Genomic DNA, 6,947 nt, shown 5'->3' with positions numbered 1-6,947 from the left:
ATTAAGTAAATTAAAATTCCAAGTAATCAGCATTTCAAGACTAGGAGAGAGAGAGAGAGAGAGAGAGAGAGAGAGAGAGAGAGAGAGAGAGAGAGAGAGAGATTCTTCCAGAATTATTGGAGGGTTTCTTAGTTTCTTTTCAACACCACGAAACGAAATTAATTATGATATTGACGACACGATTACAGTTAAGCCTTTCTTAGAACTTCTAGCTATTTCAGGAGTTTACGTTTTACTGGAAGGCTGATAATGACCTAGATGAGCAACTTGATGTTGAACAGGCTAACATAAGTGCTTTTATAGATAACCTTACTTACTTTAAGGACTGCTTCTCTGGTCCTTTACAGCATGGGAATCCTACTCTCTACAGGACCTCCACGCTCGTTTTATGATGTTCATTCGAGAGTATTTAACATTTAACTATTTGTATTGGTCTCTTACTGTTAGATCATCACTATCGAAGCACTCGCTGAATAAGAAAGTCTCCAGTTTCCTCTTGAAGGCCTTAATATCTTCAATTATTCGGATGTCTCGTGGAGCTTATTGTATAGTCTCGAGGACGCATATTTAGAGACTCTAGAGCCCACAGTAGACATCTATTTAGGTTCTAATAATTTGAAGCCAACTAAAATTCGTGTAAGGATGATTTCTTGGCTGCACAATATAAAGCAATTCTCTTAAATATTTTATATATGAAAGATCTGTTTTAATGTTATTGCTATTATATTTTTTTTTTATTTTCTATTTTCTTTTCTTCGCATATAATTTATTTCCTTATTTCCTTTATTCACTAGGCTGTTTTTTTTTCCTTTTGGAGCCCTTGGGCTTATAGTATCCTGCTTTTTTAATTTGGGTTGTACCTTAGCTATACATAACAGCAATAACTACAACAACAACAACAATGATAACAGCAACAACGACAACCAAAACAACAACAACAATAATAATAATAATAATAATGATAATAATAATAATAATAATAATAATAGTAATAATAATAATAATAATAACAACAACAACAATAATAATAGTAATAATAATATTAATAATAAAAATATTGTGCAAAGAGAGCACATGAATTAAAGTACTACTTCATAATCATGATGTCATGGAAAAACTCATTATTCTAGGCTGAGAAAGCTTCCGTATCATCCATTATTGCGTTGACTTCGAGCTATGCCTTCTGAATAGAGCTAAACATGAGGCCATATATTAAAATCGTGTAAGGAAAATATTATCAACTGAAGTATATTTGCTTATCTTTATAGATATAGCATTTCCTCAATAATATTTATGCATCTACGCTATTCATATCAAATATTCTGAAAGATATTTTTCGTTTAATTTTGATTTGTTCATTCACAATTACTTGTCAGTATTTTCCTTTACTTTCTTTTTGCATATATTTGATGTCAATACTAAGTAATCCCTTAACTTTATTATTCTGAAATTTAATTTATGTGGTGGCCGATATGATAACGTCCTTGACTGGTGAACGTCAGACTGGGGGCCGAGTCCCGCTCGAACTCGTAAGTTGCTTTGGTCGCTGCAACCTCACCATCCTTGTTAGCTAAGAAGGGGTTGGGGTGGGGTGTTGGGGGAGCCTATAGGTCTATCAGCTGAGTCATCAGCAGCCATTGCCTGGCCTTCGTTGGTCCTAACTTGGGTGGAGTGGGGGCGTGGGCGCTGATCATATGTATATATGGTCAGTCTCTAAGTCATTGTCCTGCTTGATAGGGCAATGACTTAATTTCATATCAAAATGCATAGACATACATATACATTATATATATATATATATTTATATATATGTATATATATATATATATATATATATATATATATATATATATATATATATTCATATACACACACACACACATATATATATATATATATATATATATATATATATATATATATATATATATATATATATATATATAAATTCATATACACACACACACACACATATATATATATATATATATATATATATATATATATTGTATATATACATATATACATACATATATATGCATATATATACATATGTATACATATATACATACATATATATAGATATATACATACATATATATATATATATACATATATATACATATATACATTCATATATATACATATATACATATATGTACATATATACATATATATACATATACACATATATATATGTATATATATGTGTATATATATGTATATATGTATATATGTTTATATATATGTATATATATGTATATATATATATATATATATATATATATATATATATATATATATATATATATATATATATATATATATATATATATATTATTTCTGCACGCAAGTTCGAAACTCGGAGAAAGGAGGGATTAGCCTCAATATCATATATAAATGCATCTTATACATAAATCTATACATACATACATATATATATATATATATATATATATATATATATATATATATATATATATATATATATAAATATACAGTACAGATAAGAATATAAGGGATAAATAGATTTCAAAAACAAATTCACTCTGGGATATACACCGAGCAAAAAAAAATTTATGATAAATACTTTTGTCAGGGCCAAGATTCGAACATATGTCCCTGATTCCAAACAAAATTGCCTCAAGATCATTGAAACACTCGATCAGCATAAGGGATAACATGTTTATTTTGTTTTTGCTATATCAATTTTATTATTATAACAAAAGTAGTTGATTGGAGTCTTTACGTAGTTAGAAGTCACATTATATAGCAAAAAATTCTACATAACAAAATTGACTTTGTATAAATCACATTAACTTGTTACAGTAAAAAAAAATTAAGCATCAACGAAATATTTAGAGAATAAAAATTATTTATTAAAAAAATAGATATAAAGCAATTGAGAACATTTGTAGTAAGAACATAGATAATTCTACAGTACAAAAGTCATAACAGCCAGCAATGAAAACTACATCGACAAAAGAAGTTAAGCGATCCGTTAAGGTTAGAGTGGCCCCGAGCTCATATCCCGTAACGTGTTTTTCCAGGATCTGGTTTCATATCCCAAAGGCGTTGCTTTTAGGACGTCGTCCTTCATCCTACTCGAAGAGGACGTGGTCTTTCTGATGTGAATGTCAAGTGGAGGGTCAGGTAAATATCTGGAGTGACCCACCACGTCACTCGAATTGAGGGAGGAAAAAAAAAAATACAGTAGTATGGATGACTGCAACCCCACCATCCTTGTGAGGTAATGATGGTGGGTGGGTGGGGTGGGGGGGGGGGCCGTTTTGGGAGAGCTTATATGTCTATCTACTGAGTCATCTGCAGCCATTACTTGGTCCTCCTTGGTCCTAGCTTGGGTGGAGAAGGGGTCGTGGGCGCTGATCATATGTATATAAGGTCAGTCTCTAGGGCATTGGCCTGCTCGATAGGGCAATGTTACTGTCTCTTGCTTCTGTCAATCATGAGCGACCTCCAAACCTTTAAATGATAAACACTGAGAGAAAATGATAAATGACTAGGATGATAACTATGTAGATTTGAAATTAATTTTCATCAGAGATTCCATGTTTTGCAAAATCCTGAATGTGTCACTTGGATTATAATACGCTACAAAAGTAATTGATATGATTCAGTTGGAAATAAAATCTGTCTATTTATTTAATTATCTATGAGATCTTATATCTACCTTTCTATCTATGAGATCTTATACCTATCTATCTCTCTATGAGATCGTCTATCTCTCTATGAGATCTTATATCCGGCTATCTCTCTGAGATCTTATATCTGTCTATCTCTCTATGAGATCTTATATCTGTCTATCTCTCTATGAGATCTTATATCTATCTATCTCTCTATGAGATCTTATATCCACCTTTATATCTATGTGAATTTATATCTATCTATCTCTCTATGAGATCTTATATCTATCTATCTATCTATCTCTCTATGAGATCTTATATCTGTCTATCTATCTATCTCTCTATGAGATCTTATATCTCTCTATCTCTCTATGAGATCTTATATCTACCTTTCTATCTATGAGATCTTACATCTATCTATCTCTCTATGAGAGCTTATATCTCTCTATCTCTCTATGAGATCTTATATCTACCTTTCTATCTATGAGATCTTACATCTATCTATCTCTCTATGAGAGCTTATATCTCTCTATCTCTCTATGAGATCTTATATCTACCTTTCTATCTATGAGATCTTATACCTATCTATCTCTCTATGAGATCGTCTATCTCTCTATGAGATCTTATATCCGGCTATCTCTCTGAGATCTTATATCTGTCTATCTCTCTATGAGATCTTATATCCATCTATCTCTCTATGAGATCTTATATCCATCTATCTCTCTATGAGATCTTATATCTACCTTTCTATCTATGAGATCTTATACCTATCTATCTCTCTATGAGATCGTCTATCTCTCTATGAGATATTATATCCGGCTATCTCTCTGAGATCTTATATCTGTCTATCTCTCTATGAGATCTTATATCTGTCTATCTCTCTATGAGATCTTATATCTATCTATCTCTCTATGAGATCTTATATCTATCTATCTCTCTATGAGATCTTATATCCACCTTTACATCTATGTGAATTTATATCTATCTATCTCTCTATGAGATCTTATATCTATCTATCTATCTATCTCTCTATGAGATCTTATATCTGTCTATCTATCTATCTCTCTATGAGATCTTATATCTCTCTATCTCTCTATGAGATCTTATATCTACCTTTCTATCTATGAGATCTTACATCTATCTATCTCTCTATGAGAGCTTATATCTCTCTATCTCTCTATGAGATCTTATATCTACCTTTCTATCTATGAGATCTTACATCTATCTATCTCTCTATGAGAGCTTATATCTCTCTATCTCTCTATGAGATCTTATATCTACCTTTCTATCTATGAGATCTTATATCTATCTATCTCTTTATGAGACCTTATATCTATCTTATCTCTCTATGAGATCTTATATCTACCTTTCTATCTATGAGATCTTATATCTATCTATCTCTCTATGAGAGCTTATATCTCTCTATCTCTCTATGAGATCTTATATCTATTTATCTCTCTATGAGATCTTATATCTACCTTTCTATCTATGAGATCTTATATTGATCTTATACCTATCTATCTCTATGTGATCTTATATCTATCTATCTCTCTATGAGATCTTATATCTATCTATCTCTCTAAGAGATCTTATATCTATCCAACTCTCTATTAGATCTTATATCTATCTATCTATCTATGAGATCTATATATATATATATATATATATATATATATATATATATATATATATATATATATATATATATATATATATATATATATAATTGTCTGATTGTTTGTATATGAGTACATATTACTTCTCATAACTACATAAACCTATTCAAAACAGAAGTAATAATATGTCTAACTAAACCTCCAGGAGACAATGAATATAGCAGCTAAAATTTTAAAAATCATTATTATGATATAGTGTCTCAGTAATGTCACTTATGAAATATAATTGATGCCACACAGATGTGGTATCCATGGCACTGGACCAATGTCCCCTCGTATTGAATCTCTCAGAAACATCCAAAAAAATCACTAGCATAAATATAAAAAGATCAGTAATACAGATACAACGCTACGAATATAAATTTAGACCACATAACTTAGAAATTAAACTTCTGATAAACCAATCTCAATGGATTAAACCTTGCAAAAATAATATGCCACCGTGAAATGAGCCAAGATACTGTAATGGTAGTAAGGGGCTAGTGATATAAACGTCATGAAAAATTACTTCAATACCTCAATTGATATGTGCCAACAAAAATTGAGACCACCCTCAAAGTAACCAGACGTCTAGAAGTGCCCGAAGAGTTCCCATGTAGATATTAGATCCTTATGTCAGCTTGAGCTGCAGAGCAATAACCAACGGCCGACGGAGGTGATTGGCACAGCACATGAACATACGCTACCGGGGTCAAAGCGATGTCAGGCAGGGCAGGTAATCGGGACTACGGTCTACCCCAAAGCCAAAGGGAAGTCCTTCAAAAGAAGGCAACCCTGCTTACCCCATACAAAATGGGAAAAAACACGTTAATAGAAGAAGTAGCTTCTGTTGGGAGGAGAACCTTGCCACCCGTACTTAAAAAATGTAGACTCGATTATTCTTCTTCCATGATAGATGAGAATAAGATCCATACCAAATTTCACTGTACAGATTTCTAAAATAATTTTCGAAATCGAACACAAGCCGTGGTAAGGAAAGAGTCGAGTTCTTGGTGTTCGGGAAACAACTGCCGAATGTTAACGAATCACCCACGAAGAAAACTGTTTTGACTTGAAGTTCTTGAATAGTTTAGCAGTTGTTTATAAAAATTAGCGGGTAAGTTAAATATCTAATTTTTAGTACACAACTGCTTACGTTACCATTAACGACTACTTGAAAGAATTATACAGATATTAGAGATCTTTTTAAATAAGAGAAAAATATTTAAGAAATAGATAAGATATGTATTATATCTTAATAATATTGGGGAAAATTAAAAAAAAGTGAAAAGTCTTATTTATCTACAATTTTTTGTTTGCTATTGGTTCACAAATTACAAGATTTCAGGTACTAATGTTTATAAATTATTTTTATTGTGTTTTAGTTGGCGATGAAATTTACTATAACAAATTTATATAATTTGCTTAAAACATTGATATGATTTAACCTATCACACCTCGTCTGTTTAGTGCATGTAAACAAATAAGATAGTAGGATATATCTGTTTTTGACGTTGTTAATAGTTTATATAGGACATATCTGTTTTGACGTTGTTACTTTTTTAAAACTGATTTACTGTTAATTTATTCTCATCGTTTATTTATTTCCTTATTTCCTTTCCTCACTGAGCTATTTTTCCCTATTGGA

This window comes from Palaemon carinicauda, chromosome 13 (genome assembly GCF_036898095.1).
Source record: "Palaemon carinicauda isolate YSFRI2023 chromosome 13, ASM3689809v2, whole genome shotgun sequence".
In the NCBI taxonomy this organism is placed as follows: domain Eukaryota; kingdom Metazoa; phylum Arthropoda; class Malacostraca; order Decapoda; family Palaemonidae; genus Palaemon; species Palaemon carinicauda.
This window is presented reverse-complemented; position numbering follows the sequence as displayed.